General features: G+C 34.9%; 1 long non-coding RNA gene across 5 annotated transcripts; it reads right to left on the reverse strand.

Moving 5' to 3' along the window:
* On the reverse strand, positions 1 to 23,256 carry LOC121263750. Of its 5 annotated transcripts, none has more exons than XR_005940337.1 (3): positions 23,108 to 23,256; positions 22,871 to 23,005; positions 1 to 231 (listed from the first exon to the last, which is right to left on the reverse strand). It is a non-coding gene; the product is annotated as an uncharacterized LOC121263750 (long non-coding RNA). The 5 variants fall into 5 exon arrangements; XR_005940338.1 differs by lacking the exon at positions 1 to 231 and adding an exon at positions 19,851 to 19,883; XR_005940333.1 differs by lacking the exon at positions 1 to 231 and adding an exon at positions 20,576 to 20,642.
* Positions 23,257 to 23,319: the final 63 nt, after the last annotated feature.

The raw sequence follows: 23,319 nt of genomic DNA on the forward strand, positions 1-23,319 counted from the left end.
AATTTTAATAAACAAATATATGTATGCATATAATATGGTTACAAAAAATTGAATCCTCTTTAACAAAAGTAAAGGCAATATGGGAACCAGGCCAATTACAAGAAGAAACCTTTATAAAAAGAGCTCAAGTCGCAACACATAAAAAATCCGAACACAAAGTCCTCGGCATAGTATCGTTATGCATCAACTAATCAAATACTGAACTTTCTAATGAGATGCAGGTCCAGCTTACTACAAGCAAAAGTACAAGAGCTTCAAAAATGAACTCATGGATGAAAGACATCTATTATAAATAAACAACAAGAAAAAACACGATATAAAATTAAAACAAAATAATCATGTAGTGAACTTTCTAATGGGATGGCGAATTGGTTCCAGCTTTACTAAAATAAGGGAAAAAAAAAACAAGTGATACTAGAACTTCTAGCAGACAACCAGGCTAAGAGAAAACAAATTAGAAGACAATAAAATCAACTAACTTGTTGAAACATGCGATACAATGGGACAAAGCTATGTGAAAATCAATCCTATAGCCATTGGATCACATGACTGACATCAAGCATAATATTCTATTTACACAACCTAATCACACATTCTTCATCAGAATTACGAAATAGAAGACATAATAGGCATATGATTATTTAAACTAAAATAGACATGAGGATGGACTGCATATATATATATATATATATATATTTTTTTTTTTTTTTTTATAGGTAATCAAATATATTGTATTCATAGAAACAGGCAAGGCCCACTTATACATGAAGTATATATGAAAAAAATGACTAGCTAGAGGTTACAATAGAAAGAAGAAGATCATGCACACGAGAACCGTTACAAACTATAGCCCCCACCCAAAAGAACAATGACTTAAAAAAGCAAGCTTTAAGCTCAACCAAAGTTCTCTCATGATCATCAAAACATCTAGCATTTCTCTCACTCCAAATACATCAACACATGCATATTGGTACCAATCTCCAAATTGCCGCTACTTGAGAATCTCCGTGAAGGCCTCTCCAACTTGCGAGAAAGTCCACCAATCTACAAGGCATAACCCAAAACAATCCGACTCTTAAGATGATCAACTGACTCCCCATTCTTTTACACATACAACACTAATCTAGGGCAACCACCCGACGTTTCCTCAAATTATCTGTAGTGATAATCTTGTCCAAAGAAGCTGCCTAGACAAAGAAAGCTGCTTTTGAAGGAGCTTTCGTCTTCCATTTTAAAAACACAATAGAATCTTCCTCATACAAATTAAAAGTGATATTCGAGCATAGAGTCAAAATTAGAGAATATTAAGATTACGATCTCACAGTTGCAAGAACGAACAAGTAAAACCTCTCAAATCATCTCATCTAACCAAATATCAAACGCCCTCTCACATCTGTCTATGTTGACACATTATTATGACTCACACAGGCGCTCCTAGAAACATGTTGGATCAAGAATATAGAACTTGAGAAAGCCATTTCACACGTAAAAGTTTAATAAGATGTTATAATAAGGTGTAAAAATTATATTAGAGATAATAAGTCATGAAGATAAATCTCACAAAAAATACTAAAAGCATCTTAAGATGCAACATAGAAGAAATCCTATACCAGAAGTAGACATAATTACCTCGACGACTTCTGCATTGCTCTCACACTATTTTGCCTCATAAACCGAGAATAGAGAGGGACAATAATTGTTAATGGCATTTTTCAAGTAAAAACTCCACCAACAAATACAGAGAACATAACTAACATGGACCCATGGATGATGACAACACGGAAATTAAAATTAGTTGACAAGCTAGATGAAGCCACTTTCCACAATTCTCAAAATTTTGTGATCAAAACCTCTAGCATCCCACATCATAACAAACTAATTGCATTTCAACCGCCTCGCAAATTGTACATGGAAGTTTCATGGAGTTTTATAAAATGGATTTCATAAATTTCCACTGTCATTTCAGCAAGACAACCATTGTAATGGTAATAGAGATGTGAGTAGCACCTTATTGGCTAACTTCTAACTGGGACCATTGGGCGAGAACAATCCTAGAGCCATTGCGTCATATGAGTAACATCTAGCATAATAAATTTTTACGCTATCTACTTACACAAGCTTCGTCAGCTTTCTTTTTCTGATCGGTGAATAAGAGACGAGCTTCATCAAAATTACCACAAGAGAAAAAATAATAAGCATTTTTGTTTAAACTAAAATGGGCATGAAGAAAGACTGCATATTAACTTCGAGCAGCAAATACTAATAAAACATAGATTTAAAAAAACACATGAACTTTGAAGAAACCACTACATATGTAAATGTTTAAGGAGAGGGTATATCAGAGATAATAAGTTGTATGAAAATTAATTGCAAAATAAATAAATATATATATACTCAAATAATACCCACAACACAATTTCCATTTTTGGGTTTTCTGTGGCATGCTTTTGATTTAATTATCATCACTACAGAAAACAAGTAATAAAACCTCATGCGTCTCTTAACTTCACAAACAGGACCAAAAAGAATTAATATATTGCAGAACTTTGATGCAAAATAAAACAATGCAATGAAGTTGGTGAACGGTAACTCAATGTTTTCTAAAACAAACTATGATCTTTTTTTTTTTTTTGTAGGAAAACGATTATGGTATATTAATAAGAAAAGGCTTAACCCAAGTACACGGGTATGACATCTTCATAAACATATATGTTTATGCATATAATATGTTTACAAAAAATTGAATCCTCTTTAAACAAAGTAAAGGCAATATGGGAACCAGGCCAATTACAAGAAGAAACCTTTATAACAAGAGCTCAAGTCGCAACACATAAAAAATCCGACCCCAAAGTCCTCGGCTTAGTATCCTTATGCATTAACTAATCAAATACCGAACTTTCTAATGCGATGCGGGTCCAGCTTACTACAAGCAAAAGTACAAGAGCTTCAAAAAAGAACTCACGGATGAAAGACATCTATAATAAATAAACAACTAACAAGAAGAAACGCGAAATAAAAATAAAACAACAAAATAATCATGGAGTGAACTTTCTAATGGGATGGGGAATCGGTTCCAGCCTTACTAAAATAAAAATAAAATATAAAAACGAGTGACACCAGAACTTCTAGCAGACAACCAAGGAAAAAGATAACGAAATAACATGACATTAAAATGAACTTACTAGTTGAAACGTGCGAAACAATTGTAAAAAAAAATCACAGCATAGCAGCACACACAAGCTACGGAAGCTAAATGCATGTAAAAGTTATAATATAATTAATCACAATTAGCACCTGATAATGAGCTTCAGCTAACATTGGATTTTTCAACTCTATCTAATGAAATAAGATCAAATATAAAGATCCTAATTGTTTGAATCAAAATGACTGAAAACCAATGGGATATTTACTTTTGAGTAACAAATATTAGTACTCATATTAGAAAAACAAGTGAACATGCAAAAACCATGAAATACATCAATGTTCGGTAAGGAGATATATTAGAGAGGATAAGTCATGACAATAAATTGTGCAATCAAATAGTCTACATAAACTAAAATGCTAGTGAAAATATCATTTTCATTTTATGCTTTTCCCAGGCATACCTGTGATTTTAATCCCGTCACTTCAGAAAACACCAAATAGAACATCAACTAATGTTTTCAACTTCTTTTTGAAAAAAAGAAGAAGAAGAAGAAGCTGGAATTATGCCACAAGCAGCACATATTTAACTCAAAAATGTCCTCTCCTCCAATGTCGATGTTAAGAGGTTACAATTCTCGCTTCAGGCCACAAAAGTTTATGCACTAGGACATTATGAAGGAGATCCTATGCGATACCCAATTATGATAAGCGATATGAATTACCCACACCTTCATACTTAAGCCACTTCGCTCTTGTCACATTTGCCACAGGCTTCTCACTTGCCACATAATTTCGTTTAATTTTAATCGAAAAATTTTATGAAGTTTACGGTAACTTCATCTTCTATATTGTAAATATGTTGTTGCAAATAATCCAGCCAAAGCAATAGGAATTAGACCTAAGACAATTCCAAATAGCAAAACTTCAATCCTTTCAATTTGTTTGAAAGGAGAAAGGGAGAGATAATATCTATTCATAAATATTATTTTGTATTGCACATGAATCTTCTTTTTTAATCCGTAAATAATAATTTTACTAAAAATCGGCAAAGCCAAGTACACAGTTGCACATGAACCTTAATGTCCAAGAATTTGAAATTGACACGGTAAGAAACAAACGATGGATTCAATAAGTTCTTGTCATCAACCATGTCAACTGAATAGAAACATTAAACTAAAAGCTCATAAAAAACGAGCTCTGGAGACAATCAGTGACAAATATGTCCACACAGCTATAGGGTAAAAGAAATGACTAATCTTTGTAATTCTACCCACACCTATCTTACCAAAATTGATGGTGCACTTTTTGTGAAAACCATTTTAAACGCTCAGTACAATCTTCCACACACAAATTAGAAGTGATAGGCAAATAAATTTTGGCAGAACATGGAAAATAAGTCTTTTCATACCCATCCATGTCAACACACTATGATCATCAACATAAAGACACTACCAGCAGTATGTTGGATCTCAAATATAAAACATGAGAAATCGAAACAAACAAACATGAGTACCACCGTATTGGCAACTTGTAATTGGACAAAGTTTTGGGAGAACAATCCTAGAGCCATTGAGTCGTATGACTAACATCTGACATTAGATTTTCCTACACTCTATAATTACGTAAACTTCATCAGACATTAGAGCCATTCCTACACTATTGTTTAATAAAAAATGGCCACAAAGATTGATTGGGTATCATGTGTGGGGGCGCACGATCAACGCGTAAAAAAAAAGATAGAGAAAAATGGAAAGAAACCCAACCAAAGCTGCACAATGGAGATTCAAGACCGAAAAAAAAAAAAGGATCCCGCGAGCTACCTGCCATGCAAGCACACCTGTTAAGGCAAAGGTCAAAACAGCAAACCAATCAAGGACAAGTCCCCTGAAATTAGGCCTTCCCCGATTACTTAAACAAATCTTCTAAACAACCAGTCACCACGATGAGATTTATGGCGATTACAAGAAAAGGCACTAGGGTCATATTAGCATAGAATGAGTTCAGATCCATACGCTGAATAGAGAACAGACTCGTCCTCCAGCAGAAGGCACAGACCTGAGCCGATCGCGCAAGACTCCTTAAAAGAGGAAGTACGGCTAGCCACCACAAACCAACGTGCATGCCACATCTGGGACCGTTACAAATCCCTGATAATTCATCCACAAGAATTGGGGTCAGCGAAAATCTCCTCAAAACTCAAAAACGAAATGATCGACATAATACGAGGGCTATAAAAAAGGGAAACGGACCTATTGATCGAGAGAGATCTGTGCCGGCAAAACGTGATCGAAGAGGGAGATTTAAAGGAGAGATTGCGAAGAGCCAAGGATGAAGAGAACACTGGACGAGGCAAGGTCACTGAACAGGGCATTGAATACAGGAAAGAGGGAAAAGCTAACTTATAAAGAAGCCGCGTGATTAGGCGCGGCCTACGCTCAATAAATATTTTTTTTATATTAGTTGCGTCATTATCTCGTGGAAAGTTTGACCAATCAGGAGTTTCTTTATTTTTCTTCTTCTTTTTACTTTTTTTTTCACACGTTGGGTGTTTTGTTGTTAAGAAATTCCACTCAACGTCTCCTAAATACGTGCTTTGTGTTTTTTTTTTTTAGTTTATAAAAATTATATTGATTTTTGTATTTAAATAATAATTAAAAGTAATATTCAAGCATAGTGTCAAAATTAGAGAATATTGAGATTACAATCCCACGCGTGCAAGAACGGACAAGTAAAACCTCGCAAATCATCTCATCTAACCAAATATCTAACGCCCTCTCACATCAGTTTATGTCAACACATTATTATGTCCCCCACAGACACTCCAAAAAACTTGTTGGATCAAGAATATAGAACAAGAGAATTGGAACAAACAAATATCAAATACCACCTTATTTGCCGACTTCTAAGTGGGACAAAGCTGGGCGTGAACATCAATCCTAGAGCCATTGGGTCACATGACTGACATCAAACATAATATTTTATTTATATTACCTAAACACACATTCTTCATTAGAATTACGTTAGAGAAAAAATAATAGGCATGATTATTTAAACTAAAATAGCCATGAGAATGGACTGTATATTAACATTCAGTAAGAAACATAGAGGCATAGATATGTAAAATAAGCGTAGCTTGAGAAAACCATTTCATACGTAAAACTTTTATAAGATGTTATATTAGAGAGAATAAGTAGATTTCATATATAAGAAATAGATGTTATATTAAAAAAAATAATTGCATGTCAACCACCTCGCAAAATTGGAAGTTCCACGGTGTTCAAAAAAATAGATTCCATAAAATTCCCTTTCATTTCAGCAAGACCACTAGCAGCACATATTTAACTCAAAAATGTCCTCTCCTCCAATGTCGATGTCAAGAGATTACAATTCTTGCTTCAAGCCTCAAAAGTTTATGCATTAGGACATTATGAAGGAGATCCTATGCGATACCCAATTATGAGAAGTGATATGAATTACCCACACCTTCATACTTACGCCACTTCGCTATCGTCGCATTTGCCACAGGCCTCTCACTTGCCACATAATTTCATTTAATTTTAATCGAAAAATTTTATGAAGTTTATGGTAACTTCATCTTCTATATTGTAAATATGTTGTTCCAAATAATCCAGCCAAAGCAATAGGAATTAGACCTAAGACAATTCCAAATAGCAAAACTTCAATCCTTTCAATTTGTTTGAAAGGAGAAAGGGAGAGATAATATCTATTCATAAATATTATTTTGTATTGCACATGAATCTTTTTTTTTAATCAGTATATAATAATTTTACTAAAATTAGGCGAAGCCAAGTACACAGTTGCACATGAATCTTAATGACCAAGAATTTGAAATTGACACGGTAAGAAACAAACGATGGAGTCAATAAGTTCTTGTCATCAACCATGTCAACTGAATAGAAACATTAAACTAAAAGCTCATACAAAATGAGCTCTGGAGACAATCAGTGACAAATGTGTCCACACAGCTATAGGGTAAAAGAAAAGGCTATTCTTTGTAATTCTACCAACACCTATCTTACCAAAATTGATGGTGCACTTTTTGTGAAAACCATTTTAAACGCTCAGTACAATCTTCCACACACAAATATAAAACATGAGAAATCGAAACAAACAAACATGAATACCACTGTATTGGCAACTTCTATTTGGGACAAAGTTTTGGGAGAACATTCCTAGAGCCATTGAGTCGTATGACTAACATCAGACGTTAGATTTTCCTACACCCTATAGTTACGTAAACTTCATCAGAATTATTATATGAGAAACAATAAAAAACACTATTGTTTAATAAAAAATGGCCACAAAGATTGATTGCATATCATGTGTGGGGGCGCACGATCAACGCGAATATAAAAGGATAGAGAAAAATGGAAAGAAACCCAACCAATGCTGCACAATGGAGATTCAAGACAAAATAAAAGGGATCCCGCGAGCGACCTGCCATGCAAGCACACCTGTTAAGGCAAACGTTAAAACAACAAACCAATCAAGGACAAGTCCCCTGAAATTAGGCCTTCCCCGATTACTTAAACAAATCTTCAAAACAGCCACAATGAGATTTATGGCAATTACAAGAAAAGGCACTAGGGTCATATTAGCATAGAATGAGTTCAGATCCATACGCTGAATAGGGAACAGACTCGTCCTCCAGCAGAAGGTACAGACCTGAGCCGATTGCGCAAGACTCCTTAAAAGAGGAAGGACGGCTAGCCACCACAAACCAACGTGCATTTCACATCTGGGACCGTTACGAATCCCTGATCATTCATCAACAAGAATTGGGGTCAGCGAAAATATCCTCAAAACTCAAAAACAAAACGATCGACATAATACGAGGGCTATAAAAAAGGGAAACGGACCTATTGATCGAGAGAGATCTGTGCCGGCAAAAAGTGATCAAAGAGGGAGATTTAAAGGAGAGATTGCGAAGAGCCAAGGATGAAGAGAACACTGGACGAGGCAAGGACACTGAAAGGGCATTGAATAAAGGATAGAGGGAAAAGCTAACTTTATAAAGAAGCCGCATGATTAGGCGCGGCCTACACACAATAAATATTTTTTTAATATTAGTTGCGTTGTTATCACGTGGAAAGTTTGACCAATCAAGAGTTTCTTTGATTTATTAAAAGACAAAAGAATTTATTGTGAACCATGAGTGCTTTATTTTTCTTTCTTTCTTTTTTCTTTTTTCACACATTGGGTGTTTTGTTGTTAGGAAATTCCACCAAACGTCTCCTAAATACGTGCTTTGTTTTTTTTTTATGTTTATAAAAATTATATTGATTTTTGTGTTTAAATAATAATTAAATAATGATTAAATAAAAATATTGAAATTGTAAAATTAAAAAGTATTTTATATTTAAATGATATTTTGAAATTAAATTAAGACACGATACTATAGAATTGACAGAACTATTAACGATTTTTTGTTATAGGTAACATAACTTTTAACAAATCACGACTAGTTGTCAACTACCCTAAGACATCTATACATGTGTTACACCATAAATATAATCCTTAAAACTTGTCGTAGTATTAACTTTGAATAACAAATATTGAAACATAGATAAGAAAAATAATCCAACCTTTAGAAAACCATGTCAAACGTAAAATTTTCATAACATGTCATATTAGAGAGAACAATTAGTTTCATAAAATAAAAATAAAATAAAATAAAAGGATGTTTTATTAAAAAAAAAATAATTGCATGTCAACCACCTCGCAAAATGTAAGTGGAAATTCCACGGAGTTTAAAAAAATAAATTTCATAAAGGAAAATTATTGGCATCAGCCTACTGTTTGGGATCATCCAAAACACACCATAGTAAAATGACCAAAAACACCCCCAACAAAACTCACTTCCCTCTCATTTCAAATTTCATTTTTACTTTCTCCTCACCACCCGTGTCGTCCAAGGCCTCCCGCCCCTCACTCATCCTAAAGCGTCGACTGTAGAGGTGGCGGCGACTGCCGAGGTGCCGTCGACTGTCGAGATGGCAACCGACGGTGCAGATTTGGCCGTGAGGGAGAGAGGGCATGTGAGGGAGAGAGAAACGGTCAGTGTGAGCTGGGGAAGGAGTGTATGGTCCAGCAGTGGACGTTCGGCGTGCTCATGGGCAGCGACACGCAGTTGTAGGTGGCGGAATGTGAGCCGCGACGTGAGTGCGTGGGGTTGGGCTACAGGCCTCGGGCTAGGGGAGGAGGACGGGCTCGATAGTGGTGGTCAGTGGCTGCGGTGGGAGGCCGAATCGGCGGCGGTGGCCGATCTAGGCTGCGACGGGGACACGGGTGAGAAGAGAGGAACGAGAATGAGATGGGGAAACTGGTGAGAAGAGAGAAACGGGTTTCCAGAGGGAAAAAAAATGGTTGAATCGTGATACGTGAGGTATGCTACAGATCAACCGTGAACAGGGGCTGATCCGTAGCATTACTCAGAGGTAAAATTCCACTGTCATTTCAGCAAGGTGACAATTGTAATAGCAATAGAGATATACCCTCATCTTAACTCCCATACGATGTCTTCAAATCTGTCTGATAACGTCCTCACCCCTCTGTTATGTCAACACATTATTATGACCCACACAAACACTCCAAGAAACTTGTTGGATCAAGAATATAGAACTTGAGATTTGGAACAAACAAATATTAAATACCACCCTATTTGCCGACTTCTAATTGGGCAAAGCTGGGCGTGAACATCAATCCTAGAGCCATTAGGTCACGTGACTAACATCTAGCATAATATTTTTTTACGCTATCTATTCACAGATGCTTCATCAGAATAAATAATAGGCATGATTTTTTAAACTAAGACGGCCATGAAGATGGACTGCATGCTAACTTTAACAAACATCAAAACATTGATAAGAAAAACATGGGAATCTTGAGAAAACAACTTCACACGTAAAAAGTTTCCTAAGATGTTATATGAGAGAGAATAGTCATGAAAATAAATCTCACAAAAAATACAAAATGTATCTTAAGATTTAACATAGAAGAAATTCTATACCAGAAGTAGACATAATTACCTCGACGACTTTCGCATTGCTCTCATAACATTTAGCCTCATAAGCTGTTACAATCCCACATCAATTAAGTTTGGGATTGGTTGATGGTTTATAAGCTCCTGGGTACCCTTCCCTTGTAAGTCGATTTTCAATGGTGAGTTCTACCTAGTAGATTCGTAACAAATGGTATCAGAGTCACCCCATGTATGCAGTCCATGTTGACATGGTTGCAATCGTGCAGCACAGGGGGTGATGTCAGCATGGCAGTGTTCGTCCGGGGCTAGAAAAGACCTAGCGCACAATAAGCCCGTGTTAGCTCCGGAACTGTCGTAGTTGTTACAAACTCACATCAACTAAGTATGAGATTGGTTGGTGGTTTATAAGCTCCTAGGCACATTTCTCTTGTAAGTCGGTTTTCAAGAGTGAATTCTACCTAGTGAGTTCATAACATAAACAAACATGCAACAGAGCGGGACAACAATTGTTCATGGCATTTGCCAAGTAAAAACTGAACCAACAATTACTGTGAACATAAATAGAGGACACATGGATGATGACAGCACGGCGATTAAAATTAGCTTACATAATAGATGAAGCCACTTTCCAAAATTCTCACAATTCTGCGGCCAAAAGCTCTAACAAGAGCACAAGCCTCAATATGGGAACTAGGCCAGTTACAAGAAGAAACCTTTATAAAAAGAGCACAAGTCGCAACACATAAAAAATCAAAAACCAAAGTCCTTGACTCGGGGTCGTTATGTTAAACCATCCGATGGAATCCTATACTGAGCATTGACAAGATGGGAATGCATCAACTGATCAAATACTGAACTTTCAAATGCGATACCGGTCCAACTTATTAAAAGCAAAAGTACAAGAGCTTCAAAAATAAACTCATGAATGAAGAAAGACTGCATATTAACTTCGAGTAACAAGTACTAAATCAGAGATTCAAAAAAAAAGAGTGAACTTTGAAGAAACCACTAAAAATGTAAATGTTTAATAAGAGGGGTATATCAGAGAGAATAAGTTGTTTGAAAGTTAGTTGCAAAATAAATAAATACATACTTAGATGATACCCAAAACACAATTTCCATTTCCATTTCCAGGGGCATGCTTTTTTATTTAATTATCATCACTACATAAAACACGTAAGAAAACCTCATGCATAGCTTAACTTCGCAAACAGGACCATAAAGAAAAAATATATTATATAACTTTAATGTAAAATAAAACAATAAAATGAAGTCGGTGAATGATGTTACTCTGAACTCAATGTTTTCTAAAATAAACTATGAAATTTTAATAAGCATATATATATATGTATGTATGTATGTATCTATGTATGCATGTAATATGTTTACAAAAAATTGAATCCTCTTGAAGTGAAGGCAATATGGGGACCAAACCAATTACAAGAACAAACCTTTATAACAAGAGCTCAAGTTGCAACACATAAAAAATCCAAGCCCAAAGTCCTCGGCTTAGGTCGTTACGCATCAACTGGTCAAATACTAAACTTTTTAATGCACTGTGGGTCCAGCTTACAAGCAGCAAAAGTATAAGAGCTTCAAAAATAACCTCATGGTTGAAAGAAACCTATAATAAATAAACAACTAACAAGAAGAAATGCTAAATAAAATTAACACGGCAAAATAATCGTGGAGTGTTTCCTTGTATCTATTGTCCCTACGTAGTTAGGGCATTCTTTGTACTACACATGGCTTTGCCTATTCTTTTATTAATACACTTTGATTACTTATAAAAAAAATAATCATGGAGTGAACTTTCTAATGGGATGGGGAATTGGTTCTAGCTATATTAAAATAGACAAAGCAACTGATACCAGAACATCTAGCAGACAACCAAGGAAAAAGATAATGAAATCAGATGACAACAAAATGAACTAACAAGTTGAAACGTGCGATACAATTTTGAAAAAATCACAAAATAGCAGCACACATGCTACGAGAGCTAAATGCACGTAAAAATTATAATATAGGTGAAATAATAACATCAATAATCACAATTAGCACCTGGTAAGCAGCCATGAGCTTCACCTAACATTGCATTTTTCAACTCTATCTAAGAACATAAGATTCAAATATAAAAAGCCTAATTGTTTAAACCAAAATGACTGAAAACCAATGGGATATTACCTTTTCAGTAACTAGTGAAAATGCAAAAACCATGAAATACATGAATGTCTAGTAAGGAGATATATTAGAGAAGATAATTCATGAAAATAAATTGTGCAATAAAATACTAAACTAAAATGCTAGTAAAAAGATCATTTTCATTTTATGTTTTTTCGAGGCATACTTGTGAGTCAATTCAGAAAACACCCAAAAAAACTTCACGTAATGTTTTAAGTTTCTTTTGGGAAAAAAAAAGATGCTGGAATTATGCTACTAGCAGCACACATATAACTCAAACATGTCCTCTCCACCAATGTGGTTGTTAAGAGCTGTCAACTTGGAAATTGATTTTCAAAAGAATTTCCATCTACTTACACAAGCTTCATCAGAATTACAACATCTAAGAAATGACAAGCATTACTGTTTAAACTAAAATAGCATGAAGATGGACTGCATATTAACTTTCAGTAACAAATATTGAAACATAGATAAGAAAAATAAGTAGAGAGAATAAGTAGATTTCATAAATAAGAAATAGATGTTATGTTAAAAAAATAATTGCGTGTCAACCACCTTGCAAAATGTACGTGGAAGTTCCACGGAGTTCAAAAAAATAGATTTCATAAAATTCCACTGTCATTTCAGCAAGGCAACAATTGTAATAGCAACAGAGATGTACCCTCCTCTTAGCTCCCATATGATGTCCCCAAATCTATCACATATCTCTCTTTTGCCACTAAATGTTTTTACTTTAACGGACATATTGGGTGAAGGTTATTGTAACATCCATTAAATGAGAGGATTTGTGAGATTTGGTAGGGACCACAGAAATAGGGTAAAAGAAAGGGCTATTCTCTATAACTAATAGTCATGCTTATATTACCAAAACGCATAGTGAAACACTTTTCGAAACCCATTTTAAAAACACAGTGGAATCTTCCCCATAAAAATTAAAAGCGATATTCAAGCAGAGAGTTAAAATTAGAGAATATTGTGATTACTATCCCATGCTTGCAAGAACGGGCAAGTAAAACCTACCAAATATCTAACGCCCTCTCACATCTGTCTATCTCAACACATTATTATCACCCCCAGACACTCCAAGAAACTTGTTGGATCAACAATATAGAACAAGAGAATTGGAACAAACAAATATTAAATACCACCCTATTTGCCGACTTCTAATTGGGACAAAGCTGGGCGTGAACATCAATCTTTCAACCATTGGGTCACATGACTGACATCTAGCATAATACTTTATTTACGCTACCGAATCACACATTCTTCATCAGAATTACGATAGAGAAAAAAAATAGGCAAAAATTAATAGGCATGATTATTTAAACTAAAATAGCCATGAGGATGGACTACCTACTAACTGTCAGTAACAAATATTTAAACATAGATATGTAAAATAAACGAAGCTTGAGAAAACCATTTCATACATAAAATTTTTACAAAAATGTTATATTAGAGAGAATAAGTAGATTTCATAACTAAGAAATAGATGTTATATTTAAAAAATAATCGCATGTCAACCACCTCGCAATATGTAGGTGGAAGTTCCACGGAATTTGAAAAAATAGATTTCATAAAATCTCACTTTCATTTCAGCAAGACAATAATTGTAATAGCAACATAGATGTACCTCCTCTTAGCTCCCATATGATGTCCCCAAATCTGTCACATACCTCTGTTTTGCCACAAAATGTTTTTACTTTAACGGACATATTGGGTGAAGGTTACTGTAACATCCATTAAAGGAGAAGATTTGTCAGGTTTGGTAGGGACGACACAAATAGGGTAAAAGACAGCACTATTCTCTATAACTATCAGTCATGCTTATCTTACCAAAACACATAGTGAAACATTTTTTGAAACCCATTTTAAAAACACAGTGGAGTCTTCCCCATAAAAATTAAAAGTAATATTCAAGCATAGAGTCAAAATTAGAGAATGTTGAGATTACGATCCCACACTTGCAAGAACGAACAAGTAAAACCTCGCAAATCATCTCATCTAACCAAATATCTAACGCCCTCTCACATATGTCTATGTCAACACATTATTATGACCCCCACAGACACTCCAAGAAACTTGTTGGATTAAGAATATAGAACAAAAGAATTGGAATAAACAAATATTAAATACCACCCTATTTGCTGACTTCTAATAGAGACAAAGCTGGCGTGAACATCAATCCTAGAGCCATTGGGTCAAATGACTGACATCTAGCATAATATTTTATTTACACTACCTAATCACACATTCTTCATCAGAATTACGATAGAGAAAAAATAATAGGCGTGATTATTTAAACTAAAATAGCCATGAGGATGGACTGCATATTAACATTCAGTAACAAATATTGAAAAATAGGTAAGTAAAATAAGCACACCTAGAGAAAACCATTTCGTACGTAAAACTTTTATATGTTATATTAGAGAGAATAAGTAGATTTCATATATAAGAAACAGATGTTATATTAAAAAAAAAAATTGCATGTGAACCACCTCGCAAAATGAAGTGGAAGTTCCACGGAGTTCAAAAAAATAGATTCCATAAAATTCCACTTTCATTTCAGCAAGGCCACAATTGTAATAGCAACAGAGATGTACCCTCCTCTTAACTACCATATGATGTCTCCAAGTCTGTCACATACCTCCCTTTTGCCACTAAATGTTTTTACTTTAGCAGACATATTGGGTGAAGGTTACTATAACATCCATTAATGGAGAGGATTTGTGAGATTTGGTAGGGACGACACAAATTGGGGAAAAGAAAACGCTATTCTCTATAACTAATAGTCATGCTTATCTTACAAAACTGCATAGTGAAACATTTTTTGAAACCCATTTTAAAAACACAGTGGAATCTTCCCCATACAAATTAAAAGTGATATTCAAGCATAGAGTCAAAATTAGGGCATATTGAGATTACGATCCCACGCTTGCAAGAACGGACAAGTAAAACCTCGCAAATCATCACATCTAACCAAATATCGAACGCCCTCTCACATCTGCCTATGTCAACACATTATTATGACCCCCACAGACACTCCAAGAAACTTGTTTGATCAAGAATATAGAACTTGAGAATCGGAACAAACAAATATTAAATACCACCCTATTGGCCGACTTCTAATTGGGACAAAGCTAGGCGTGAACATCAATCTTACAACCATTGGGTCACATGACTAACATCAAGCATAATATTCTATTTAAGCTACCTAATCACACATTCTTCATCTGAATTACGATATAGAAGACATAATAGGCATGATTATTTAAACTAAAATAGCCATCAGGATGGATTGCATATTAACATTCAGTAACAAATATTGAAACATAGATATGTAAAACAAGCGAAACTTGAGAAAACCATTTCATACATAATTTTTATAAGATATTATATTAGAGAGAATAAGTAGATTTCATATATAAGAAATAGATGTTATATTTAAAAAATAATTGCATGTCAACACCTCGCAAAATGTAAGTGGAAGTTCCACAGAGTTTAAGAAAATAGATTTCATAAGATTCCACTTTCATTGGTGGCAAGACAACAATTGTAATAGCAACATAGATGTACCCTCCTCTTAGCTCCCAAATGATGTCCTCAAATTTGTCACATACCTCTCTTTTGTCACTAAATGTTTTTACTTTAATGGACATATTGGGCGAAGGTAACTGTAACATCCATTAAAGGAGAGGACTTGTGAGATTTGGTAGGGACAACACAAATAGGGAAAAAGAAAGCATTATTCTCTATAACTATCAGTCATGCTTATCTTACCACAACACAGAGAAACATTTTTTGAAACCCATTTCAAAAACACTATATTGAGATTACGATCCCACGCTTGCAAGAACGGACAAGTAAAACCTCGCAAATCATCTAATCCAACCAAATATCTAACGCCCTCTCACATCTGTCTATGTCAACACATTATTATGACCCACACAGACACTCCAAGAAACTTGTTGGATTAAGAATATAGAACAAGAGAATTGGAACAAACAACTACTAAATACCACCCTATTTGCCTACTTCTAATTGGGACAAAGCTGGCGTGAACATCAATCCTAGAGCCATTGGGTCAAACGACTGACATCTAGAATAATATTTTATTTACGCTACCTAATCACACATTCTTCATTAGAATTACGATAGAGAAAAAATAATAGGCATGATTATTTAAACTAAAATAGCCATGAGGATGGACAGCATATTAAAATTCAGTAAGAAATATAGAAACAAAGATATGTAAAATAATCGCAGCTTGAGAAAACCATTTCATATGTAAAATTTTTATACGATGTTATATTAGAGAGAATAAATAGATTCCATATATAAGAAATACATGTTATATTAAAAAAAAAAATCCATATCAACCACCTCGCAAAATGTAAATGGAAGTTCCACGGAGTTCAAAAAAATAGATTCCATAAAATTCCACTTTCATTTCAGCAAGACCACAATTGTAATAGCAACAGAGATGTACCCTCCTCTTAACTCCCATATGATGTCTCCAAATTTGTCACATACCTCCCTTTTGCCACTAAATGTTTTTACTTTAACAGACATATTGGGTGAAGGTTACTGTAACATCCATTAAAGAAGAGGATTTGTGAGATTTGGTAGGGACAACACAAATAGGGTAAAAGAAAGAGCTATTCTCTATAACTAATAATCATGCTTATCTTACCAAACTGCATAGTGAAACATTTTTTTAAACCCATTCTAAAAACACAGTGGAATCTTCCCCATAGAAATTAAAAGTGATATTCAAACATAGAGTCAAAATTAGGGCATATTGAGATTACTATCTAACCAAATATCTAATGCCCTCTCACATCTGTCTATGTCAACACATTATTATGATCCCCACAAACACTCCAAGAAACTTGTTTGATCAAGAATATAGAACTTGAGAATTGGAACAAACAAATCTTATGTACCAATACCCTATTGGCCGACTTCTAATTGGGACAAAGCTGGGCGTGAACATCAATCCTAGAGCCATTGGGTCACATGACTGACATCAAGCATAATATTCTATTTACGCTACCTAATCACACATTCTTCATCAGAATTACGATATAGAAGACATAATAGGAATGATTATTTAAACTAAAATAGCCATTAGGATGGACTGCATATTAACATTCAGTAACAAATATTGAAACATAGATATGTAAAATAAGCGAAGCATGAGAAAACTATTTCATACGTAAAATTTTTATAAGATGTTATATTAGAGAGAATAAGTAGATTTCATATATAAGAAATAGATGTTATATTTAAAAAATAATTGCATGTCAACCACCTCGAAAAATGTAAGTGGAAGTTCTACGGAGTTTAAAAAAATAGATTTCATAAGATTCCACTTTCATTTCAGCAAGACGACAATTGTAATATTAACAGAGATGTACCCTCCTCTTAGCTCCCATATGATGTCCTCAAATTTGTCACATACCTCTCTTTTGCCACTAAATGTTTTTACTTTAACAGACATATTGGGTGAAGGTAACTGTAACATCCATTAAAGGAGAGGATTTGTGACATTTGGTAGGGACAACACAAATAGGGTAAAAGAAAGTACTATTCTCTATAACTAAAAGTCATGCTTATCTTACTGCAAAGCATAGTGAAACATTTTTTGAAACACATTTTAAAAACACAGCGGAGTCTTCCCCATAAAAATTAAAAGTGATATTCAAGCAGAGTCAAAATTAGAGAATATTGAGATTACGATCCCACGCTTGCAAGAACGGACAAGTAAAACCTCGCAAATCACCTCATCTAACCAAATATCTAATGCCCTCTCACATCTGTCTATATCAACACATTATTATGACCCCCACAGACGCTCCATGAAACTTGTTGGATCAAGAATATAGAACAAGAGAATTGGAACAAACAAATATTAAATACCACCCTATTTGCCGACTTCTAATTGGGACAAAGCTGGGCGTGAACATCAATCCTAGAGTCATTGGGTCACATGACTAACATCTGGTGTAATATTTTATTTATGCTACCTAATCACACATTCTTCATCAGCATTACGATAGAGAAAAAATAATAGGCATGATTATTTAAAGTAAAATAGCCATGAGAATGGACTGCATATTAACATTCAGTAACAAATATTGAAACATAGATATATAAAATAAGCGCAGCTAGAGAAAATCATTTCGTACGTAAAATTTTTATAAGATGTTATATTAGAGAGAATAAGTAGATTTCATATAAAAGAAAGAGATGTTATATTTAAAAAATAATTGCATGCCAACCACCTCGAAAAATGTAAGTTGAAGTTCCACAGAGTTCAAAAAAATAGATTTCGTAAAATTCCACTGTCATTTCAGCTAAACAACAATTGTAATAGCAACAGAGATGTACCCTCCTCTTATCTCCCATAATGTCCTCAAATATGTCACATACCTCTCTTTTGCCACTAAATGTTTTTACTTTGACGGACATATTGGGTGAAGGTAACTGTAACATCCATTAAAGGAGAGGATTTGTGAGATTTGGGAGGGACCACACAAATAGGGTAAAAGAAAGGGCTATTGTCTATAACTAAAAGTCATGCTTACCTTACCAAATCGCATAGTGAAACATTTTTCAAACCCATTTTAAAAATACAATAGAATCTTCCTCATACAAATTAAAAGTGATATTCGAGCATAGAGTCAAAATTAGAGAATATTGAGATTACGATCCCACAGTTGCAAGAACGGACAAGTAAAACCTCGCAAATCATCTCATCTAACCAAATATTAAACGCCCTCTCACATCTGTCTATGTCGACACATTATTATGACTCACACAGACGCTCCAAGAAACATGTTGGATCAAGAATATAGAACTTGAGAAAGCCACTTCACTCGTAATAGTTTAATAAGATGTTATAATAAGATGTAAAAATTATATTAGAGAGAATAAGTCACGAAGATAAATCTCACAAAAAATACTAAATGTATCTTAAGGTGCAACATAGAAGAAATCCTATACCAGAAGCAGACAAAATTACCTTGACGACTTTTGCATTGCTCTCACAAGATTTTGCCTCATAAACAGAGAATAGAGCGAGACAAAAATTGTTAATGGCATTTTTCAAGTAAAAACTCCACCAACAAATACAGTGAACATAACTAACGTGGACCCATGGATGATGACAACACGGAAATTAAAATTACCTGACAAGCTAAATGAAGCCACTTTCCACAATTCTCACAATTTTGTGATCAAAACCTCTAGCATCCCACATCATAACAAACTAATTGCATTTCAACCGCCTCACAAATTGTAAATGGAAGTTCCATGGAGTTTTAAAAAATGGATTTCATAAATTTCTACAATCATTTCAGCAAGACAACCATTGTAATAGTAATAGATATGTGAGTAGCACCTTCTTGGCTGACTTCTAACTGGGACCATTGGGCGAGAACAATCCTAGAGCCATTGCGTCATATGAGTAACATCTAGCATAATAATTTTTTAAGCTATCTAATTACACAAGCTTCGTTAGCTTTCTTTTTCTGATCGGTGAATAAGAGACAAGCTTCATCAAAATTACCACAAGAGAAAAAATAATAAGCATTTTTGTTTAAACTAATATGGGCATGAAGAAAGACTGCATATTAACTTCGAGCAGCAAATACTAATAAAACATAGATTTAAAAAAACACATGAACTCTGAAGAAACCACTACATATGAAAATTTTTAATAAGAGGGTATATCAGAGATAATAAGGTGCATGAAAATTAATTGCAAAATAAATATATATATATATTCAAATAATACCCACAACACAATTTCCATTCTTGGGTTTTTTGTGGCATGCTTTTTATTTAATTATCATCACTACAGAAAACAAGTAATAAAACCTCATGCGTCTCTTATGTTCACAAACAGGACCAAAAAGATTTAATATATTGCAGAACTTTGATGCAAAATAAAACAATGCAATGAAGTTGGCGAACGGTAACTCAATGTTTTCTAAAACAAACTATGATCTCTTTTTTTTTTAGGAAAGCAATTATAGTATATTAATAAGAAAAGGCTTAGCCCAAGTACACGGGTATGAAATTTTCATAAACATATATGTTTATGCATATAATATGTTTACAAAAAATTGAATCCTCTTTAAAAAAAGTAAAGGCAATATGGGAACCAAGCCAATTACAAGAAGAAACCTTTATAACAAGAGCTCAAGCCGCAACACATAAAAAATCTACAACCCCAAAGTCCTCGGCTTAGTATCCTTATGCATTAACTAATCAAATACCGAACTTTCTAATGCTATGCGGGTCCAGCTTACTACAAGCAAAAGTACAAGTGCTTAAAAATGAACTCACAGTTGAAAGACATCTATAATAAATAAACAAGTAACAAGAAGAAACGCGAAATAAAATTAAAACAACAAAATAATCATGAAGTGAACATTCTAATGGGATGGGGAATCGGTTCAAGCCTTACTAAAATAAAAATAAAAAATAAAAACGAGTGATACCAGAACTTCTACCTAGGGGTGAAAACCGACGTTGTCGGCGCGGTTTTTGGGCAAAACCGACGCCGACCTACGTCTGAAAAAACAAATGAGGCACCGACCGTAACCGGTCAATGGGGAGGAGGAAACCGATCGAGGCGGTTCTCGGTCGGCGTCGGTTCTCTGGCAGTTCTACTGAGAGATTAATGAGAGAGAGAGAGAGAGAGAGAGTTGCAGAGATTGGATTCGGGAGAAGAAGGGGCTGGGGAAGAAGACGACTCATCTCGAAACGACGCCATTCCACTTAAGTTTAAATGGAACGGCGTCGTTTCAGACTTATTTTTTTTTTTTACGTCCTTAATAAAACAACGTCGTTTGGTTTAATGCCAAACGGCGTCGTTTCCATTATCTGTTGTAATCCTTATTAACATAAACGACGTCGTTCCACTTAAACTTAAGTGGAACGGCATCGTTTCGATAAGGGTATATTAAAAAAAAAAAGATTTTATTACATTGGTCAGTTCAGCGGTCCGGTCCAGCTTCAAACCGAGACCGAACCGCTGAACGTCGGGTTCTTCAAAAAACCACCACACGCCGACCGGTTCTCCATCGGTTCCGGCCGGTTCCTGACGCGGCCGGTCAGTTCGCAACGGTGGCGGCTGGTGGCGTCGGTTTCTGTACAGCCCTACTTCTACCAGACAACCAAGGTAAAAGATAATGAAATAACATGACAATAAAATGAACTAACTAGTTGAAACGTGCGAAACAATTGTAAAAAAAAATCACAGCATAGCAGCACACACATGCTATGGAAGCTAAATGCATGTAAAAGTTATAATATAATTAATCACAATTAGCACCTGATAATGAGCTTCAGCTAACATTGGATTTTTTAACTCTATCTAACAAAATAAGAACAAATATAAAGATCCAAATTGTTTGAATCAAAATGACTGAAAACCAATGGGATATTTACTTTTGAGTAACAAATATTAGTACTCAGATTAGAAAAACAAGTGAACATGCAAAAACATGAAATACATGAATGTTTGGTAAGGAGATATATTAGAGAGGATAAGTCATGACAATAAATTGTGCAATAAAATAATCTATATAAACTAAAATGCTAGTGAAAATATCATTTTCATTTTATGCTTTTCCCAGGCATACTTGTGATTTTAATCCCGTCACTTCAGAAAACACTGAATAGAACATCAACTAATGTTTTAAGCTTCATTTTGAAAAATAGGCAAAGCCAATTGCACATGAATCTTAATGATCAAGAATTTGAAATTGACACGGTAAGAAACAAACGATTGGTTCAATAAGTTCTTGTTCTTGTCATCAACCATGTCAACTGAATAGAAACATTAAACTAAAAGTTCATACAAAATGAGCTCCAGAGACGATCAGTGACAAATGTGTCCACCCATGTCAACACACTATGATCATCGACATAAAGACACTACCAGCAATATGTTGGATCTCAAATATAAAAAATCGAAACAAACAAACATGAGTACCATCGTATTGGCAACTTCTAATTGGACAAAGTTTTGGGAGAACAATCCTAGAGCCATTGAGTCGTATGACTAGCATCTGACATTAGATTTTCCTACACTCTATAATTACGTAAACTTCATCAGAATTATTATATGAGAAACAATAAAAAACACTATTGTTTAATAAAAAAATGGCCACAAAGATTGATTGGGTATCATGTGTGGGGGCGCACGATCAACGCGTATAAAAAAAAGATTTGAGAAAAATGGAAAGAAACCCAACCAAAGCTGCACAGTGGAGATTCAAGACCAAAAAAAACAGGATCCCGCGAGCTACCTGCCATGCAAGCACACCTGTTAAGGCAAAGGTCAAAACAACAAACCAATCAAGGACAAGTCCCCTGAAATTAGGCCTTCCCCGATTACTTAAACAAATCTTCTAAACAACCAGTCACCACGATGAGATTTATGGCGATTACAAGAAAAGGCACTAGGGTCATATTGGCATAGAATGAGTTCAGATCCATACGCTGAATACTGTGAGTTCAGATCCATACGCTGAATAGTGAGCAGACTCGTCCTACAGCAGAAGGCACAGACCTGAGGCGATCGCGCAAGACTCCTTAAAAGAGGAAGGACGGCTAGCCACCACAAACCAACGTGCATTTCACATCTGGGACCGTTACGAATCCCTGATCATTCATCAACAAGAATTGGGGTCAGCGAAAATCTCCTCAAAACTCAAAAACGAAATGATCGACATAATACGAGGGCTATAAAAAAGGGAAACGGACCTATTGATCGAGAGAGATCTGTGCCGGCAAAACGTGATCGAAGAGGGAGAATTAAAGGAGAGATTGCGAAGAGCCAAGGATGAAGAGAGCACTGGACGAGGCAAGGACACTGAAGAGGGCATTGAATGAAGGAAAGAGGGAAAAGCCAACTTATAAAGGAGCCGCGTGATAAGGCGCGGCCTACGCACAATAAATATTTTTTTAATATTAGT

The sequence above is a fragment of the Juglans microcarpa x Juglans regia genome, chromosome 1D, assembly GCF_004785595.1.
Source record: "Juglans microcarpa x Juglans regia isolate MS1-56 chromosome 1D, Jm3101_v1.0, whole genome shotgun sequence".
NCBI classification, from domain to species: Eukaryota; Viridiplantae; Streptophyta; class Magnoliopsida; order Fagales; family Juglandaceae; genus Juglans; species Juglans microcarpa x Juglans regia.